The following is a 22,718-nucleotide window of genomic DNA, read 5'->3' as shown; positions in this document are numbered from 1 at the left end:
GAATGGTAATATCATTTCCTTATCAAATAAGATTGATTTGGTCAAATTTTAAGATAATGAAAAAAATTATTTTATTAATTTAATTATTTAAAATTTGATCTAGTAATTTTCAAAAGTTTCAAATAACACCCTGTAGTTTTGGAATTTAAAATTTAATTAAAATTTTTATTTTGAAATATTAAATTCTAAAACCCTACTATTTTAAAATTTTAAAATACACCCATATACTATTATAATATTAAAAGTCTTATATATATATATATATATATATATATATATATATATATATATATATATGTATGTATAAGAAAATGTCAGTCTTACCCTTAGTAGGCCTCATTCACGATGCCGATCTATAAGGGGGTATAAGGAAACTACCTATAAAATGGTGGTTGAATGGGTATCCACTCTCACCCACCGCTTCCTTGATTGGTGGAGGCTCATTATCCAAATGGGTAGGATAGGACATTAATCTCCATTAATAAGTATAATGATAAATATAAAGTAACTAAATGTTTTTTAAAATTCACAATCTTAGTTACTTTAGGAAAATGTGAATTTGATGCTAATCCATGAAATTACACATTACACTTTGTCAAGTCGTTAGTGAAGCGTGTGTGGTTAACCGACACACTAACTTGGACTAACAAAGAGTGGAAATGGGTAGCTCTTCAATTGTCATTGATCAATGGAGCGTATATGGTTAACCAGCACATTGATTTGGTGGTAAATGACATCAAGAGTACCAAGCTAATTTGCATGGTTATTCATATCTTGTTTGTGATCCTCGGTATCCCAGTCACAAACTTGAAGGCCATAATCGAGATTAAACATACCATTTAATAGTTCAATGAATCTCAAATAATCTAGGAATTTCATTTCATTTAAACCCTAATTCTTTTTAATTTCGGTTATCATGGTGGAATTGGTAAACCGTCATTTACCTACCTTCAAATAATTTACAATTGTATTAGGACATCCCTCTTTCGAATTGTGAATTATTGTGTGGGGACCTAGCCTTAATATTTTATTTTGGTTGTTATAATAAATATTCCTTAACTAATGAAAACTTGGCCTTCTTCTTTTGAAGATGTCAACTTTCTACAACGCTTCTGGTTCCTCCAACAACTCTGCTAACTCTTTCTCGCTCTTGAACATTTGCACGAGGATCACATTCGATGGTTCCAATTTCAATGATTGGATCCAAATCATACGAATGGCCTTGCGTTGCTTGGACAAGGAATACGTCCTCGAAAAGGAGTTGAACGGTATAGACGAAACCAAAGCAACTCCCGAAGAAATAGCTAAGTATAGGGCTCATTGCAAGGATGGTACTAAAGTGTCTTGCATTATGTCAGCCACTATGACTCCGGAGCTACAGCGGTTATACGAGGACTATTGGTCTTACGAGATGTGCAAGGACTTGATGGAGAAGTACCATCAAAGAGTGCTTCAAGAGAGGTACAAAATAGTCAGGTCATTCATCATTACCAAGATGAAAGATGGAGACTCCATCATGGCCCACCTGCAAAGGATGCAGCGCTATGTGGATTATCTATTGAAATTGAATGTGAACTTTGATGAAGAGTTAGCTATTGACATAGTCCTACACTCTTTGCCTCCTAGCTATGATCAGTTCAAAATGACTTATCATATGGCGCAATGAGGAAGTAACATTAAGCAAACTTCAAGGCCTGCTAAGAACTGCTGAAAGTGGATTAAAAGGGAAAAGTATCGAATCCACTCCTACTCCTGTTGCTGCTGCTCCAGTCCTGGCTATGGGACAAGGAAAGGGGAAAAAGAGGAAAGCTCTCTCTAAGCAAAGCTGGAAGGGAAAGTCTCATGATGGGTCTTCTTCTAGTGGACCCAAAGTAAAATCCAATTCTACTCCCCCTATCTGAGATCCAAAAGATGCAATCTGTTTCTACTACAAAGACAAGGGGCATTGGAAGAAAAGCTGCCCTAAGTACCTGAAGGACACTAAGGATGGCAAGATCAAGCCTACCTCGGTATGTATTTACACTATTTTTTCTAAAGATTCATCGCGTTCTAATTCATGGATCCTTGATACAGGATGTGCTTTTCACATTTGCTCTGACTTGCAGGGACTAAGAGAAAGTAAGAATGTGGAGTTTGGGAAGATGAACCTAATAATGGGCAATAGGAGATCGTCACCTGTTACCAAGATCGGCGTTTATTCTTTAAAGCTTAGTAGTGGATTATGTTTAGACTTAAATAATTGTTGCTACTCGTCAGAAATGATGAGGAATATTATTTCTTTTCATGATTTATACAGACAAGGTTTTAGATATTCATTTAATAATGAAATTGGTTCTATTAATGCTTATTATAATGGTGTTTTTTTTTTATTTTGAAGCATTTCCTTGTGATGGTGTATATGAAACTGTGATAGTTGTAGACAATTTACGACATAGTGTGTTGCACATTGATTCGTCTAATGGTTTACACAAAGCATGCTTGTGGCATTGTCATCTTGGACATGTCAACAAGAAGCGCATTGCCCAACTCCAAAAGGATAGAGTGTTGGAATCATTTGACCTTAGGTCAGATGATACATGTGAATCTTTTTTGCTTAGAAAGATGACAAAAATCACTGTAACATCCCAAGTTTTGAGGCCAAAATATTTTATTTTAAATTAAGATATCAATAATATTTTTTACCAAATATTGCCAATGTTATAGCAATTTACAAATAAAACATAACAACGTGTTTGAAAATCCATGTCATCAAAGTTATGAAACTCAGAGTACAATCCCAGAAAACTCTTTGCGAAAATCGTGTGTGTGTGTGATGTGCTGCTATGCCACCGGCTCCATCCCCTTGGATGAAGAGGTACCTGAAACCAAAACTAAAACTGTAAGTACAAAACTTAGTGAGTTCCCTCATCATACCACATACCATAACATCACATAGGATACATACTGTTGGTCAGTTCTGGGGTACCCGATCTACCCATGTCAAGCCATTATGGGGTGCTGACCTACCCATGTCAACCATTTGGGGTGCTGACATACCCACATTAGGCCATTCTGGGGTGCCGACTACCCGTCGGTCCTAACAACGAAACTCTGGGGACTATTTCACCCCTACTACTAACACCACACATATCATAACATAATCATATTGTCAGGCATATCTGGGGTGCCCAACCTACCGTTCAGTCCTAACAACCGAACTTAGGGACTAGTCCCCTCCTACTACCACTATTGCATATAACATATCATGCTAGCATACAAACATATCAGGTAGTAGCAAACCTAGATGAATATCACAAAGACAATCATCTAACATACAACTCCTACTAGTGGGTCAGCATTGTGTCGTAGACCCACCGATACTGGAAGGTAACTTACGTCGATGTCGTCTAGTGTTTGTACTGTCCTCGGTGTGAAAGTCGGCTCTCCTCGACTCCTCAATCCCTACACGACAACCTTGCTAAGTTATCACTCTATATTCACAACCCCTTCAAGGGTCAATCTTGAATCCAAGTCAGAGTCAAAGTCAAAGCCAAACCCTAGTCAAGTCAACCCTTTGGTTGACCAGATCGCCGAGTTGGTCCGCCAACTCGCCGAGTCCCTTCGTCCACATCATACTACAAGCTCGTCCCCACTCGTCGAGTCTAGCAACAGCTCGCTGAGTTCACCTTCAACAACACTTTAGTAAATCTTCAACTGACTCATCGAGTTCTTCCTTGAACTCGTCGAGTTCATCTTCAGCCTATGAATGCGTCCAGTCTATGACTCGCCGAGTTGTAAGAACAACTCGTCGAGTCCATCTTCAAAGACTGGGAGATTGCCTTGGACTCGTTGAGTCTGCTCAATCCACTCGTCGAGTCCCATGATGTCCAGGTCCCTTTTCGTGTCTAAACAACTAAGGGACTTTCCTTCCTTCAACTGTTCTATCCATAGAAAGGATTTGGTGGTCAATACACACCGACTCGCCGAGTTCCAAGAACAACTCGTCGAGTCCATCCTTGACGCTTACTATACAGTCAATTTAAATGGGTCTTAACACATCAAAACCATAGATCTGGCCTCCTAGTGTCCATTTTATACGTAAAGTTCCAAACTTGGTGCACATGCATGGGGTATTTGGCTCAAAAATCCATAAAAGGTGCTCTACAATGTGCATGGGGATCTCATGGCCATAAAGTTGGCACCTTTATGCCATGAGACCCCTCCAATGACTCAGATCTGAAAGTAGAACCCCATGAATCACTTCACAAATCCGAAAATGGCTTGGAAAGCCCTAAATGCACCCAAAATCTAAGCCCTAAAGATGAATACTAAATGGAAGACCAAAACAGGGGCATTTACCTTGATTGAGCTGAAGATGGAATAAGATCTCTGGATCTACATAGGCGACAAATCCTGCGCAACCATGCTGAAGGTAGTGCCTAGTTCTCGCTTCTGAACATAAGGTTAGTCCTCACTGTGGCCTCTCACCCTGAATCACCAGCTCTCCCCCACTTGGGGTCCTGATCCGCACCAGCTGCTACGCGCAGTCAATCACTACCTCGTTGGGGCTTAGCCAATCCATACCAATAATAACCTTGTTCCCCCGCAAAAGTATGGGAACCAGATCTACCAGGTAACGCTCCTCGAATAGCCTCAACCCACAATATCGGTAGACCTCTGATTCTTGCACTGACCAGTCGTCCGCAATCTCGACCTTTAGAGGGAAATCCAACATGCCCGAAGACTCAGGAAACTTCTTGCTAAGCGCAAGAGAGACAAACGATCGGGTAGCACCCGAATCAAACAATACCTAAACTGGGATACGTTCACATGGAATGACCCCGTCACCACATCGGGTGTAGCGCGTGCCTCCTCAGCTGTCAACTGAAATGCTCGGCTCCGCACCATTGGCACCTCTACCTTGGCGTTCCGACCATCCGTAATCCGCTTTGTCACTAGGGTCGCCGCTGCTGCTGTCAATCTAGGATAGTTGGCATTCTTATGGCCCCTCTAATTGCAATGGAAGCAAATCAGGTCTGGAATCTGCACTGTGGGGGCGGGGGCAGTACAATCCCTGTCAAAGTGCCCCGTATTGCCGCCTTTGTAGCAGACGGACGATCCCGCTCTACAAGCTCCCTCATGTAGCCTGCCGCATTTCCTGCAGCGGCTCTGGCCCGACATCTCAGGCATCTTTCCTAAAATAAACTAGTGTCTGTGTCAATTTAGGTGTACTACCTAAAATATAATGGACACACTCAACTCACAATCATCACTTAGCATTCTAAGTTTAAGTCTAGAAATAAATCCATATTCCTAGTTCGCTTAAACTAATGCTCTGATACCAACTGTGACATGCCCAATTTCACGGCCAGAAAAGACCGATTTGTTTATGCTTTGTTTTTAAAATCAGAGTGATCGTTTAAAGAAAATTGTTGCGGAATTTGTTCCCAAAACCAAATATGATAAGAATTTATCAAAACGTTTCTTAAAGAGAACGTATTTTGATTATATAACAAAATCTCGGGATGCCATTTTCCGATATAGACACATAAGCATAAACAAAACTTACATTTTATTTACACTAGTGATTTACATCTCCTTTAATCTCTCAGTGAAATATATCTTCGTATTGATACCTGTGATACAAAGAAAACTGAGTGGGTTAGGCTTGGGAGCCTGGTGAGTATATAGGGTTTTCAACCCACAATAATACATTTATTATATTCAATCATCAAATAATCAACTCAAATACACATCCCATTATTTCCTTTATTTCTTAAGGTTTTACCTGAAGAAACAACTATCCTTTATTCATTCATTCCTAAGGATTTACCTAAGAAATTGGCACGAAGTCCATTGCTGCCAAAGTTTATCTATCAGATACTAAATCCATAGTCACCAAGGTTTACTCAAGCGACGCTAACTCCATAGTCACCAAGGTTTACTCAAGCGACGCTAACTCCATAGTCACCAAGGTTCACTTAACAGGCACGAAGTCACATCGTCACCAAGGTTTACTCAATAGGCGCTAACTCCATAGTCACCAAGGTCTATACAATAGGCGCTAACTCCATAGTCACCAAGGTTTATGCAATAGGCGCTAACTCCATAGTCACCAAGGTTTACTCAACATGCGTCTTTCATCACACACCAACTATTCCAGCTACCCATGCTCTACCCAACATATTTGTAGATAAAATCTACACTTTTATACATAGTTTAAAACCTGTATAGCATGTTCATCCAATACATATTCCAAATAATAGATGAGACACATACACATAACACGTATCTCATAGAGAATAACTCCTATCTATGAGTTAGAAGAAAGTGAATATACATTCACACATATAAACAAAAATATATACACATAACACGTATTTCATAATAAATACTTCATAATTATGTGTTAGAAGAAAGTAACTACACACTCACTTGATTAGACGATGCTTGGACAGCACTACGACTTGTAGAAGTAGTATTCTTCGGTAGATCTGGAAGATCTTCACAAAAACCGGGCTCCTCGCGGACAGAGCTTCGGCTCGGGAATTTCACTTCTCGGGATCTTCGGGGCCTCGGGACTCGCTTCGAGGCTCGGGAATGATACCGGGGCTTTGGGATATTTCTTGCACGAAAATCGAGGAAAAACGGGAGAGAGAGAAGAGAAAAAGAGCAAAGGAATAAGGAAGCCTCGCACCCTTTATATAGGGTCTGGATTCACGATTTTCGCTGGGCGTAAATCCTAGTTATGCTGGGCGTAACTCGGATAAGATCGCTGACTCCCCCCCTTTGGATAATATCAGAAATTTATAATTAAATTTAATATTTTAATTATTTAATAAACTTCAAAAATTCATATCTACCTCGTACGAGCTTCATTTTCGACGTTCTTTATATCCCTGCGTAGGTGAGACTACGCTCTACAACTTTCGTTTAGACTCCGTCGGCTAATTTTGACTTTTTTTTATTATTTATTTTTAGTAGGCCGGTATAGGAAAATTCCGTTATAAATTCATAATTTCTTCATCTGACGTCCGTTTTCGCCTATCTTTTTATCGATTTACTACTATTAACGAGATCTTCGATTCTTTTTTAGATTGTTTCGGCTAAAAACCACTCGATCTCAAATCGAGTATTCGGGCTGCATACCGCTAAGTCGAAACTTAGAAAAAATCATAACTTCCTCATACGAAGACAGATTTGGATATTCTTTGTATGCACGCTCGCGGTTTAATGTATTCTACGACTTTCGTTTAGGTTGCTAAGCCTAAATATTGCTCTAATGTAAATTCACTTTTTACGTCGTGTTGTGTCGTGCCGGTTCTGTCGCGAAACTTCGACATGTCATAACTTCTTCGTTATGACTCGGATTTCGGCGTTCTTTATATGTACGGAATCCTTGTAACACATACTACAACTTAGTTAAGATTATTCATTCTAAATAATCTTCTATCAAAAAGTCATTTCTGACGCTTATTGTCCTTAAATTGACTAGCCCAGATCTACGGGCGTTACATATACTACCTTCCACGTCTATCCGTACTTTCCTCAAGGATTGACTTAAATTCACCAAGTCGCTTTACCAATATCCCTTTACAACTACTCTCATCCTAGGCTCTCCTAGGGCACTCTCCGACCTACTCTCCGCGATCAGCTGCACTAGGAGTCCCTACCGCCCTTCCCTAACTAGCTTGTGGATACTGTTACATATCCGCTTACTAGTTAGTTAAAGTTAATCAGGACCCCTATAACATAAAGCAAGCAACATTCGTGCATTGAGTAACCACATCAATTATAACCTAATCAGGCTATCCTACTGCTGACTAGGCAGTCCTAGCATACAACTGATATAACAGGCATATAAGGCATCCTTCGTAGATCCTCAACCCTAATCTAGCATGCAGTTCTCATATTCATATATCAGGCATAAAAGGCATCCTCCTAGATCCTTAGCCCTAATCTAGCATGCATTTCTCAGAATCATATACCATATAACATAACATAACATGTATGGGTATCTTGGGGAAAGCTTACTTGAGCTCGGCCGGTCGCACGCATCACACACCTTGTTCTTTCTCCAAACTCTTTAACTTCAATTCTAGAAAACCATTTTCCTTGTAAAAATCTTTTAGTTCCTTGGTTTGATTCCAAACACCCCTGAGGGCGTGTCTGAATCCCTCAAACCAGGGCTCTGATACCAACTTGTAACATCCAAACTTTCGAGGCCAAAAAAATTCATTTTTAATTAAGATATCCATAATACTTTTGACCAAATATTGCCAATGTCAAAGCAATTTACAAATAAAACATAAGAACGTGTCTGAAAAACCATGTCATCAACGTTATGAAAATCAGAGTACAGCCCCAGAAAAATCTTTGTGGAAATCATGTGTGTGTGATGCGCTGCTACGCCGCCGGCTCCTTCCCCTTGGATGAGTCGGTACCTAAAACCAAAACTAAAATTGTAAGCACAAAGCTTAGTGAGTTCCCCCATCATACCACAAAACATAACATCACATAGCATACATACTGTTGGGCAGTTTTGGGGTGCCCGATCTACCCATGTCAAGCCATTCTAGGGTGCTGACCTACCCATGTCAACCATTCTGGGGTGCTGACCTACCCATGTCAGGCCGTTCTGGGGTGTCGACTACCCGTCGTTCCTAACAACCGAACTTTGGGGACTATTTCACCCCTACTACTAATACCACACATATCATAACCTAATCATATTATCAGGCATATCTGGGGTGCCCGACCTACCCTTCGGTCCTAACAACCAAACCTGGAGACTAGTCCCCTCCTACTACCACTATCACATATAACATATCATGCTAGCATACAAACATGTCAGGTAGTAGCAAACCTATATGAGTATCACAAAGACAATCATCTAAGATACAAATCCTACTGGTGGGTTGGCATTATGGCTATAGACCCACCACTACTGGAAGGTAACTCACCTCGATGTCCTGTAGTGTTTGTACTGTCCTCGGTGTGAAAGTTGGCTCTCCTTGACTCCTCAATCCCTACACGACAACCTTGCTAAGTTATCACTTTGTACTCACAACCCTTTCAAGGGTCAATCTTGAATCCAAGTCGGAGTCAAAGTGATATCTTGCAGAACAGAGGATTATATGATCCCTTATCTTTAGGACATGACTGTCTGGGTCAGAGTTCGACAATGACTTTTGATAGCTACGATTGCTAATCAGATTCTGAAGTTGTACTTGCAGTTATAGTTATTAGATTTATCCAAATGGGAGACTGTTGGATTAGATGTCTAAGCCCATAACTATAATTGGTATGAACTTGATTTGATAGTAGCATGGTCCTTTTGGGATTCCTTCACTTTAGCAACTGACAGGATGACTTGTGGATAGAGAGGTCAATAAATGATTTATTAATGTATTATAATAATAATACATTAATTAGAAATCATATTATTTAATTAGTATTTGATCATAAATTAATTTGGAATTAATTTTGGAATCAAGGGAACTGATTAAATGAACGGGGACTTTTTTTGCAAATCATTGATAGTTGCAAAATCGGGCTGCTGGACTCCATTGGAATGGGGTGGATGAAATTTTATATGGAGGCCCTATAGAATTCGTCTAAGGACTTCTAGTGGGACGTCCATGGGTTGCTTAAGGCCTAAGCAGGAAATTAGCGTTGCCTCTAGAAACCCTAGCAACCCACCAGCTATTGAAGGACCCCTTTACTCAGGTTTTTCGGCCAATGCTTCATTGAAGAAACCCTAGCCGAAATTCTTAGTGTCTTCTCCTCTCTCCTTCTCATCCTCTTGCTACAAGTGGTTCTGAGCCATTAAAGGTGCAACATTTAGGGCACTAAAGCTTTCAAGAGTCAAGATCAATCAAAGAATTCTTGTTATTGCTATATAACAAGCAAGGTAATCGTTTCATTTTAACCCTTTTATGTATGAGTTTCGAATTATATATGCTAGATCTAGGGTTATTGCTTTGGAATTTCTTTTGCATGTTCAATTAGTGAAAAATTTAGATCCAAAGCAATTAGAGTTGCATGAACACATAGGATGTTGTTATGCTCAAAACCTATTAACACTGTGGTGCATAGTCTAGGGTAGCCTCATCGGTTAGACTCTCTGGAACCTAGAGGCTGGACCAGGTGTAAGACTTGTAGTCTTAGAGGTGGTTGGAGATTTTATTTCCTGGTTTAATGGATTCAGTGGATTAGAAGATTTTAGGTGAAATGCAAGTGTAAATCCTTGGATCTCCGGTTATGAGTTATGTATCGAGTTGGCTTTTGGTCGAGACTCTTGTGATTATGTTTCGGATTGGTTCCTCCTGCATGGAGGATAGGAAAGTGATGGGATTTTAGAATTCTAGAAATATCGTTTTGGATCGACCGTTATGGGATCAGTGATTTGTTAAGCACTAGAAGGTTTTGGTCGGAGCATTGGTTTTCGAGAGGATGGAAGGGAGTGATTTCGAGGAAGAAATCTAACTTAAGTGGGGGTGAGTTGTAACGCACTATTCTAAATCGTTTCCTAATATGGGGTGATGACCCGAAGAGCGAGTATCACCAAGCTTAGGGCCTTTGAGGGAAATAGATTTCGACCCATTTAGGTGTGGGCAAGGTTATAGAACTCGTTACTCGGTACCTGCTCGGCCGACTACCGAGTAACGCGTACTCGGGAGTACTCAGGAGTACTCGGATTTGGTAATTCATGTAGAAATATTTTTAGGGAGATTATATATGTCAAAATCATAATTTGATTGAAATAAATAACAAAATTAGATACATGTGAATAGACCAAAACTTAAAAAACACATAATGGTCTCACTTCGTGAATAATTACTGAAAATTTAAGATATATATGTAGTAATATTTACATGTATGTAAGTTAAATAATAAATCATTAAGTATATTATACATATTAATCACCTAGTTGACCGAGTTTTACAATAATACTCAGTTCAGTTAGAGGCCGATCGGGGAGTACTCGATATTCTATAACTCGCATCAGTAAGGGGCCGATTAGCGATTACTCGGAGGAGTAATCGGCCAAGTCGGCGAGTTTTACAACACTGGGTGTGGGTAATGTAATTTGGATGATCCAGGAGTTTGATTTGTGTTTTGGAGCCAAGGGGTATTTTGGTAAAGTGTCAGTTTAGGATTTATGGAAATTGCATTTTTTTGTGAGGTTTTAAGGTAAGTATGAATTGATATAAGTGTAGAGCTTCTTGTTACCTCTTCGTGGATATAAGGATCGTCAGAAACGGACTTATAACAAAGAAGTTATGTCCTTCGGAAGATTTATGGTTTTAGGGTTAAACCAGGGTACGTGAGACAGTGAGGAGGCTATTATGTTGGGCGTACAATCATGTACGTTGGGCATACTAAGTAGTGTAACCGTGCATGTCTTATGGAGTACGCTGGGCATACCAGAAGTACGATGGGTGTATTCCAATCTGACCCAAACCTAAATTTGGGGTCTTGGACCCTATTGAAGCTCCTTAACTCACCACCAAACCCTATGATCTTCAGCCTCCATCCCTCTAAACCCTAAAAATGAAACCCTAGCTCCGATTTGAGTGGTTTTTGAGCTTTTGGTGGTATTTCAAGCATTTTGGTGATCTCTGAAGAAGAAGGAGCTTCTTGGAAAAGTTTGAGATTGCTTGGAGCTTTAGGATCCAGCCTTTGTGCACCTTGATTTATCTTTTGGAGGTATAAAGTTTCTATCTTGATTTATTCTAGGTGTTAGATCTTGTTTAAGGAGTAATTTGGATTCTTTTGTTCCTTAGAGTCATCCTTGTGAGTATGAGCTACTCCAAGAGCTTAGAATGATAGATCTTGGACTTTTAGATGTCCCTTGTTCATAAAAATGTCATCTTGATGAGTTATTTGAAGGGTTTTGAGCACCCTAACAACCTTAAGGTGCACATACAACCCTAAATGCTTTGGATCTATGTTTTCTCTAATTATACATGTAAAATGATTTTCCAAAGCATTTCCCTATCTAGCATACAAACATGGGTAATAGTATAACAAAAAATAGTTAGAACACATACATTTCCTTGTAGCTTGATTCCTTGGACCTATAAGAGTCTAGCACCTTAAATATGATGCCTCAAATGCTTCACATAACACGCCAACAATGGAGGACTTGAGAGAGGATTACTTGCTTCACAAAAATCAGCTAGCACTTTTCTAAGCTCACTTAGGTGCCGATTTTGGTAGCCATAGGGTCTCCTATATAGTGTGGAAAAACTAGGGTTACACCATGTAAACCCTAATGTCCATGACCTTCCACATTCTTCATGCTCCATGGGTCTAAACCTCCATGGATAATCCATGGGTTGTCACATGGGTTTAGCCCAACATAAGGAATCATGGATCATAGGCCCACACCATAAGAATGAATGATTTACCAAATCAACCCCTTATATTTAATTAGTCTCTTTTGATCACAAAATGAATTCCAATTTAATTCTTGATCAATGCTAATTAAATAATATGATTTCATATTAATATATTAGAACTTATAATATATTAATAAATCATAAATATCCTCTTCTCATAAGTCCATCGTTACAAATTATTCCGGTGCCATGTAACCCAAATGGACCATGCTACTCTCGGGTCAAGTACATAACAATTATAGTTATGGGCTTAGATACGAAATCCAACATTATTAAGGTGCATGCATGAATTTGGGTGATTATTAAGGATTTTATTAAGGTTTTGGTCCCATAAGCCTTGCAAAGGAGTAAAGTTGCCAACTTTACGTGTTAAGGCATCTCATTCGGCTCATATCCAAGTTTGGAAGCCATTAACTTATCGATTAAGAGCTTATTTTGGATTTTTGGACCCTGGAGGAGTAGATTGGGTGTACGTAAGTGTACGCTCAATGTAGTGTTGATTATGTGCATCAAGTACTTGTACTCTGTTCTTAGAAGGTGAGTACGTGGGGCGTACCATTCTGGTAAGTGGGGCATACTCCCCAACTGATCATTTTGGGCTTTTTGACGTTTCAGCCTTGTTGGGCTTTTGACTTTGGGCTATGGATGGACTTAGGGTTTTCTTGGAAGTAGGTCCATGATGGTTTTGGGGGCGAATCGGGTTATTGGGCCATAATAGGCTTTTGTTGCTTTTGATTTGGGTTTTGTTTTACATTTTGGGTTTTGGGCTTTTTGTGCATTTTGGGATGGGTATTGGTTATAGAACAAGTAAGAAAATGGTAAATGGTCTTTTACCCTTTATGGAGTTGGTTTATGGATTCGGCTTCAAATTTTGGGTTATCGGGTTAATTATTGATTAAGATTATATTTATTGTTAGTCGGCACAAGGTTATCCAGTTCAACGGTCCGAGCAGTTATTTGATTATTAGCGGACTGAGGCGACTCTCCTCACTATACTCGCGGGTCGAAGGCACCAATGTCGACCCGTTAGGTTTTTTTAGACTAGTTGTCTTTGTGACTCTTGCATGGTATGTTGGGCGAGGCCCATATGTATGTTGGGCGAGGCCCATTTGCATGTTAGACTAGGCCCATGGAATAGGAAGGGCTATGCCCATTGTATGTTATGTAGATTGATATTTGCATATTTAGCTATATTTTTAGTATGGATTTATATCATTTATTGGCTAATTAATTGCATTTTATGTACAAAAGATACTTAATATTGTTCAAATTATATTTTCAGTCCAAAAGAGAAGCTCGGAAGCAAAAGGAAGCAGGAGATACGATCAAAAGTTTGGGAATGGAATAATGAAGGAAAATGCCTAATTCTGAAGCTACTCGGCGAGTAGGGACATCTACTCGACGAGTACATATGAAGGTTCGCGAAGAAATACGTAAAGTCCTTGCCGCATACGGATTCTTCAAAGGGACTCGACGATTCGGCCGGCTACTCGACGAGTAGCCCCTGTTTTGAGATATCTATAAATAGAGGCAACAAATCCGAATGGAGGCTCTCGCTGGCTTTTGGAGAACTTACTTGGTGACTAAGGAACTTGTTGGAGATCAGAAGAACATGTGAAGAACCCTAATTCTTTAATCTTGAGAGAATAAGGCAACTTAGGTTTAATTTTCCACTTTACTTTTGAATAGAATGATGTTAGGTTTATTTAGTTTCATTTTTAGGTTTTCATACACTGAAATCATGAACTAAATTAGTTAATTTCTGTTTAGGGAAGACGAATTTGCTTCTATGGTTTAATACACTCTTTTGATTAATTGTTAATTGGTGATTTTGTTAAATTAAGCTTGTTAAAGACCCTTATGCATTGACCATAACTATTTTCTGTTAATTGCAAAGTAATTAAGCTGCATGAACATCAATTGATTGCTTATCTAATATAAATCTATGTGAACACATTGCTATATGCCTAGGAATAATGAATATGAAACTAGGATTAACTAGAGAATGGGTAAATTAATGTGTGAGGTTGTTTGATACACCATCAACAAGATGTTAATTGAATCACAAATTTAAGTAGCTAATTACAAGTATTATTTAACCCGAATAATTAAACTAGTGAATTTATTAATTTAATCACTTGATCACCATTTACGTTTATTTATTTTATAAGGATTGGTAATAACAAATACGAACCTAATCACTATAGTCGGTAACCAATAACAATTAATCTATTACATTATTAAGTTTTTGAACCATAGGAGTAAATGAGTTGAACTTAAATAGAAACGCTTTTTAATCATTGAAGTTAGTTTTGAAATTTACGTGCATTATTTGTTAGTTAGTTATTTGAGTTTTAGATAAGTTTCTAGTCTCGCAAAACTAGAGAAAACCCTAATTCCATTACTTGTTTTTTTAGATAATATTAGTTATTAGTGTTAATTTTCCGTTCCCTGAGTTCGATACCCTACTTATTTAGCTACACCACAATTGATAGGTCCACTGCCTTTGTGTGTTAATTTCATAACTAAAAGTAGGTTTAAAACTAGTTGAGTCTACACACATCAAGTTTTTGGCGCCGTTGTCAGGGAACGGTTCAAAAATTAATACTAATTTCTAGTTTTATCGATCATTTGTGTGAGATTATCTTGCACAAAGTTATTTCTTAGGTAAATTAGTTATTAGGATAAGTTTTAATAGTTTTTTGGTTTAGAAGTTTGATTAGAATTTTTTCTGTTTTTGCTTTGAACTCGCCGAGCGCACTTACACCTACTCGGCGAGTCCGTAGCTGAATTCCAGTTTCGTTTTTCTTTTTAATTTTTGTTCTTTTTACGCATTTTCTTGTTTTATTTGCACAAATTACATGACCAGAGGATCCAACACACCTTTGGTTCCTCCACTTGAAGACCCAGAATCCGCTTTAAGAAAAAACAAAGGCTAGGAGGTTGAAAGCTCTAATAAACCGAAGAAATCACCTTTCAAGAACTTGAAAACGGTTTTTGGGAAGAAAAAGGACAAGAAAGCAGGAGAGGCCAGCAGTCAAAAAAGGGAAGAACACAAGTTAGAGAATATTGAAGGTAATCCAAAAGAAGCCGAATTCGAATACGACTACGAAACCGAATATGAAGAACAAAGTGACTTTGAAGGCGAACTAGCTAAACCCATGGCTAACATCGATGAAGTTCCCATGGGAGAATGGAAGAAGCGAATACGTGACGATACCGGCCCGGGACTTGTGCAACCCGCAATTCCCGCTACTGCCACTTTTGAACTAAAGGGCTACATACTTGCTCAACTCAAGGAAATTCCCTTCTATGGAAAAGATCATGAAGATGCCTATAAACACTTGGATGATGTCAACGATGTAGCTGATTATTTTAATGTTCCAAATGTGCCTCGCGAGACCCATCTGCCACTTTATGTGAACCAAACGGAATTGATCTGCCAATACTTATGGGCAGAAGCAATAGCCACAACTTGCTACACTCAAAATCATTCCTTATTCCATAAACATCTTCATAAAACACCATATGAAGTCATTAACAACCGAAAACCAAACATCAAAATTTTCCATATTTTTGGTTGTCGATGCTTTGTAAAGAACAATAAAGATCACCTTTCAAAATTTGAATCAAGGTCGGACGAAGGAATTTTCCTTGGTTACTCGTTTTCCTCAGCTGCTTATCGAGTACTGAACAAACGTATCAGAGTAATTGAAGAAAGTACCAATATTCATTTCGATGAATTTTATGTCATGAAATTGGATCGTGAACATTTTGGCTCTAAAATGATTGAAAATATTTTTCAAAATCCAATTCAACAAACGTCTTCTCTTGACATAGACATTGAAATCGATCTTGATTTGCTTTTTGAACAACCAAAAACCGCTTACAATTCTGAGCTTCTAAATAATTCAATTGAGCCTATAGGATAACCCAATGAAGTTATTCCACAAACAAACCAAAATGATGCAGATCAATTCGAGGGGGAAACACCAACACATACTTCCTCTTTGGAACAAACACCAAATCCTCCTTTGAACACCCCATCCTCAAATTTCCAAAATAATCCCGATGCATCATTTATGGGGGAACCTTCAAACCTATTCCAAGATGAATCACCCGGAGAAGAACAATGGGATACTGAAACTCCAATTATTATAGCGGAAGAGAATCGCTTAATAAAGTGGACCAGAAATCATCCAACAGACCAAATCATCGGAGATCCCAACTTAGGCCTTCAGACTAGAGCCGCATCCACAAATAAATGTTTATTTGGAGCCTTCTTATCCATGACTGAACCCAAAACCGTACATTCTGCTATAAAATATCCAGACTGGGTAAAAGCTATGCAAGAAGAGCTAGCAGAATTTGAAAGAAACGACGTATGGAATCTTGTTCCTACTCCACCCGACTGTTATAGGTTCAAGATGGGTATACAAAAACAAGACTGACGATCAAGGAATCATTTGTCGAAACAAGGCACGTCTTGTAGTCAAAGGGTATTCACAACAAGAAGGAATCGACTACGATGAAACATATGCTCCAGTTCCTAGAATTGAAGCAATTCGCATCTTTCTTGCATATGCTGGACATAAGAACTTCAAAGTATTCCAAATGGACATTAAATGTGCATTCCTACATGGAGAGATAGATCGCGAAGTATACATCCAACAACCACCAGGTTTCGAAGATCCCAAATTTCCAGATCACGGCAATAAATTGTAGAAAGTTGTCTATGGCTTGAAACAAGCACCCCGAGCCTAGTATGCTACGTTGTCAACCTTTCTCGAAGAATCAAGTTTTAAAAGAGGTTCAATAGATCAAACCCTCTTTCTTAAAATATTTAATAAACATCTGTTAACCGTACAAATATATGTTGATGACATTATTTTCGGTTCTACTGATGAATATTTAAGTGTTAAGTTTGCAGATCTAATGAAGAGCAAATTTGAAATGAGCATGATTGGGGAGATGACTACTTTTCTCACTACTAGAAAAACAGCCTTTTACGACGCTCATTGCATGTCGTAAAGGGCTCAGACGACGCGCAAATGCGCGTCAAGGAAGGCCCTGTCATAAAGAGAGACGACGTGCTTTTGCGCATCGTCTATAGACGACGCTCATTTACGACACACAATGCGTATCAAGAAAGGCCCTGTCATAAAGGAAGACGACACGCATTCGCGTGTCGTAACCTTACGACGCGCGTGTTAATGACACGTAATGCGTATCAAGAAAGCCCTTGTCAAGAAATGCCATGTCATAAATGAAGATGACACACATTTTTGCGTATGATAATTTTAAATGTTTAAAACAAAAATTATTTATAGATTTACTAATTTTCAAATTAAATTTCCATTTCATGTCTCATAATAGAAAATAAATTACCATATACAAAAAATATAATACATTGCACTTGCTAATGTCATACAAATAATCATTCCAATAGTAGACAAATGGATAAATCTCAAAGGGATCAAAAATATGTTTGTCTTCTAATAGAACTTATACACAAGAAAGTAGTGAATTTGCTATTGAACTTATACACAAGAAGAAGGTGTTTGAATTCAGAAATTGTCTCAGCAACTGAATTGGCCCCGAAAGCTTGTGGTTTGACTGCAACTGAGATAACGATACCATGTTTACTCTTCTTAAGCTTACTAAAAAAATTTGACAATAAGATAATATAAAACTGAATTATTATTAAGATCATGCCACAGATGCACTCAAGCTATACATACCAATGGTGATGGTCTTTCATCAGCTGCACGTGGAAACCCACTACCATAAACAAAAGTATCAAAAAACTGCTTTATTCAAAAAACTCAGATTACTATTGTAATCATAATAAAACACACCGATTATGTATAGTTTTATACAAGAAGTGTTCCAGATCATTATTTTAGTAATAATGAATAAGAGAGGATACATTACTTACTTTATACTGGAATAACTCATCGGGATCTTTTCTTAAGTTGTGATACAATTCAGCCAATGAAGGTTCCATGAAGAACTCCAAGTATCCTCCCAACATTTTCAAGTGCCCATCCTGTTTCATATCATGAAATGGAATGGAATCAAAAAGGAATGGAGTAAGAAAAGGTAATAGACTCACTATATCGCCTTTTGAGATGCTTCCACCAAACAGTAGCAGGACGGAATCGGAAACAACAGTCGTATCCAGGAGAAAAACAGAGTTCACTTTGATCTTCTCATTAAAGACCAACCACGGGAATGGAATTCTCAAAGCCTGGGAATTAACCGAGTTCTATAGCATTAAAAAAACAAATTTAGATTAAAAAAACTATAAGAATTTAGAAAAACGAACTTACCGAGTGTAAAAGCACCTGACCATCCACCACGATTTTCAGCGAGAATGACTCTTCATTATGCTGATGTCAACAAAAGCGAGTTATTATTTATAAAGAAATTGTTTAAAAACAAAAGGGAGAATGACTTTTCCTTCTAAGAACTTATGTCATCCCACCTAACCATAAATACCAAAACTACCCCTTGCTTTTCAATCCCACATATACTCAATAGTAGAAACTAAATGAGATTGAATCCCATGAATTCATGCAATCAGGATTCCAGCATGACATAGAATCCCGTGTTTGTGGACTATAACCTCTAAAGTCAGTGTACACAAGTAAATTCCAATAGTCCTTTACAGTTCTCAGCTCATCCACTTGTGACTTGCAGCTGATCATGATTGCTGACTGTAACAAAAAGAAAATTTTATATTTTTAACAGCATCAAATCCAAGGTCAGGGTTATCTTGCTCCAATAGTTTCCCAACAACAACAGCACCCTTTACTCCTGCATTCGCAACAATTGTGTACACCGATGCCTTCACATACACAACCAATAAACAATAAAATGTCAGCAACAAAAATAGATATACAATAAAACTACACTGCTACCTGCTTTTTCTTAGGAAGAAGGGGGAATTACCTTGAGAGTATTTTGAATTATTTGAACACCAATCTTCTGATCAAAATTAGCTGTAACAAAATTATCAAGCTCCTTTGAAGCATATAGAAGAGCAACACCACAACCTATATTATATTATATATTTGTTGATATCATTATCACAATTAAAAATAAATACTTAGTAAATAGCATGTGTGGACATGATTTAATCTACCTGGCACAATTCCTTCTTCAACTGCAGCCTTTGTAGCATTTAGAGCATCAGTAACTCTATCCTTCTTCTCACCAACTTCAGCTTCACTCGCTCCTCCAATCTGACCAATCCCAGCAACACATCATTTACATAACAAAATTATTTAGAAATAAAACAAAAATAAGAATTGTACCTTCAAAACAGCAACACCACCAGAAAGTTTTGCTAATCTCTCTTGGAGCTTCTCCTTATCATAATCAGCAGTGCTCAATTCAATCGATGATCTCAACTATAGAAACACAAAATAGTACATGTTAGGAAGCTCAGGTACATAAATTAAATATATTGTTAACAAGCTACTGTAATACTTGTTCATGAACTTCAGAAAAACTAGTCAAACAAGGCGTTTCAAATATCGACGAAGGCTTATTAAATGGAAATGCAATTCTAGACCAAGTTGAAGGGTATTCTAGGAATACAAATCAATCACAAAAAGCTATTATCAGGGGTAGTAGTAGTAGTGAGAAAAATGGTGATTATGTATCTGAAAAGTTTTCTAATGGGAATAATGAGATTATTAAGGAATCAAATGATAATGATGATGTAAAAAATTTGGTTCTTCCTTTAGGGCAACAACAAAAGATGAATAGGGTTCTTGTAAGTATGCAGAGAAGACTTGGAACTGCAAAAACAGATATGGAGGATTTGATTTCAAGATTGAATCAAGAAATAACAGTTAAAGATTATCATACAACAAAGGTATGAGTATGAATATGAGTTTTTTAGTTTAAAAATGTATATATATTTATGCAACTTTGATGTTTATATAATAGGTGAAGGATTTGGAGGAGGAGCTTGAAACTACAAAAGTGACAAGTAAAGAAAATATTCATCAAGCAATTTTAATGGAAAGAGAAAGAGTTACTCAAATGTAGTGGGATATGGAAGAACTTAGAAGGAAATCACTAGAAATGGAGTTTAAATTGAAGTCTCAATCTCAACAGGTTTTATTATTATTATTATTATTCCATTTTTTTATTAAACTAAGTTTACAACAATTATTAACAAGTTAAAGATTTTTCAGGATGAAAAGGTGGAAATGGAAGAAAAAGATGAGTTACTTGAGGAATTGGAAGATACCAAAATTAAACTTGACCAATTGTCAAAGAAACATCAAGAATTAGAAATTAAATCAAAAGCAGATGTGAAAATGCTTGTGAAAGAGGTTAAATCACTTAGGAGCTCACAAGCTGAATTGAAACAACAGCTTAATCAATCACTTATCGGGAAATCAGAGGCAGAGGTAATTTTTTATTTTTGGAATAGAAGGGTAAAATGGTCATTTTAATGTTTTTGAAATTTGTGGTTAACAGAAACTAGTGCAACAAGAAAAGGAAAGAATGGAAGTTGGTAGAATGAAGTTACTTCATGAAGCTGCTCCCGTATCTTTCACTTTTTTTCTTCTTCTGATCTGCCTCGTCATCTCCTGAATTATTAATAAATAATTAAAAATGGAAAATTTTAAAATAAAAATCTAAAACATAATGAAGTTATTAGCTGATACCATCCATGAGCATTCTGCATAACTCAGCAGCTTCATCTTTATTTTCCACATTAGCTTGAGCTTGTGAAGGCATGCGTCTCATTTTAAGGCCTTTAACACCAGCCACCAAGTTATTAGAATCATAATAATTATTATCCTCTTCATCTTCATCACATTCTTCAGCATCTAGAAGGTTCTCAAGATCCCCTGCAAATGAACCCCTCTGGTGATTGATTACATAAATATAAAAACAAACTGTTAATATATCGCTATTATGGGTGATAAAAAAGTAAAGTAAACAGTAAAATTTCACCTGAAAATCACAAAATAGCTTTTCCTTTGAGAGATAAAACAGTCTCCTCAGCATCTACATGAAGCTTGCTCCCTTTCCCTCCCAAGCTTTTCAATACAATTTTCATTGACCCTTTTGTAAGCAGCTTTCCTTGTTCTTTAAGTGCCACCAAATTTTCATGAGGATACCATAAAGCTTTTGGCCTATGAAAATAGGCTATATCTTTACTTCAAATACAGTAAAAGAAAAATGAGTTGACAACAGAGTAAAAGAAAAATGACACTAGAGATTTTGTGGTTACTTGCTAAGTTTGGCTTTCATTGTCTGTAGCTTGAGAGCAGGTATGGAATGCAAGAATTTAACACCATGTGATGTGCGTTTCTTGGAATGTGATTTCAATTGTTGGGAAGATTTCCTGTTGGAATAGAATTTATCATTAGCTATATTAAATCTTCCCCATCCATAACCATGTAATAGCTCCAATGAATCTGGTGCTGACACAGCTGACCAAGTTGTGATCATGGCTCCAGCATGAAGCTGAAGATCATCTCCATGTTTGTTATCCAATATTTCAAAAAGCATCTGTTCATCTTGAAGATCAAGAAGTAATTTCGGCTTTGTAATAGATTGATTCGGGTCCTACACTATTCGATCCATCCAAGATCCATCAAGAACATCTTTATTGCGTAAAGTAAGTTTGTTGAATCGTTTAATGATGTTACTTTCAACTGTTGTATCTTTATTAGCATCATCTGTTTCCAATTGTGATTCTAATATCAAAAGCTGGGGATGGTATATGGTTTCTTCAGATGAACTATATGATTTTGCAGATTTTCTTCAACCTCTCTCTATCGGAGACCTAAGAATGAAAGAAGGAAAGAAATTACAGTGATTTTGAAAGAAATTTGGATACAAGAAAAAACCCTTTTTTATTTTATTTTTTAATAGACAAAAAAGCATATAGACACAATTCTCATTTGCAAGTTCTGGATTGCTTGCAAGATCTCTCACATGCGACAAATTTAGGGTTAATACAAGAAGGCTAATTGAGACAAAAAGTTGAACCCAAAATAGTAAACATGTGGATGTGTGTGTGGTGCTGTGTGCGACTGTGAACAACTATCATAACGGGATTAAGAAGCAGAAAAGTAGGGGAGATAGATGTCTCACCTGAGCAATAAAAATAACGAGAATAAGGGAGATGGAACGGAGCGTACCTGAGATGCTTAGAGAGTAGAATTGGGGATCAAGGAAGGAGGAGGAAATCATGATTAATATATGTATCACTTTTCTAGTTAGGGTTTTACAGAGGAGAATACGAGAAGAATCAAAATCGAAATCAAAGGTATGAATAAAGGAGAAATAAGAACC

At 37.6% G+C, this 22,718-nt stretch overlaps 1 pseudogene; it reads left to right on the top strand.

Moving 5' to 3' along the window:
* Positions 1-19,823: 19,823 nt before the first annotated feature.
* On the top strand, positions 19,824-21,002 carry LOC145060172 (PX domain-containing protein EREL1-like; annotated as a pseudogene).
* Positions 21,003-22,718: the final 1,716 nt, after the last annotated feature.

This window comes from Lactuca serriola, chromosome 6, assembly GCF_051521515.1.
Source record: "Lactuca serriola cultivar US96UC23 chromosome 6, Lser_US96UC23_V15, whole genome shotgun sequence".
NCBI lineage: Eukaryota > Viridiplantae > Streptophyta > Magnoliopsida > Asterales > Asteraceae > Lactuca > Lactuca serriola.
Note: the sequence above shows the minus strand (reverse complement) of the source record. Positions and strands in the feature narration are given on the sequence as shown.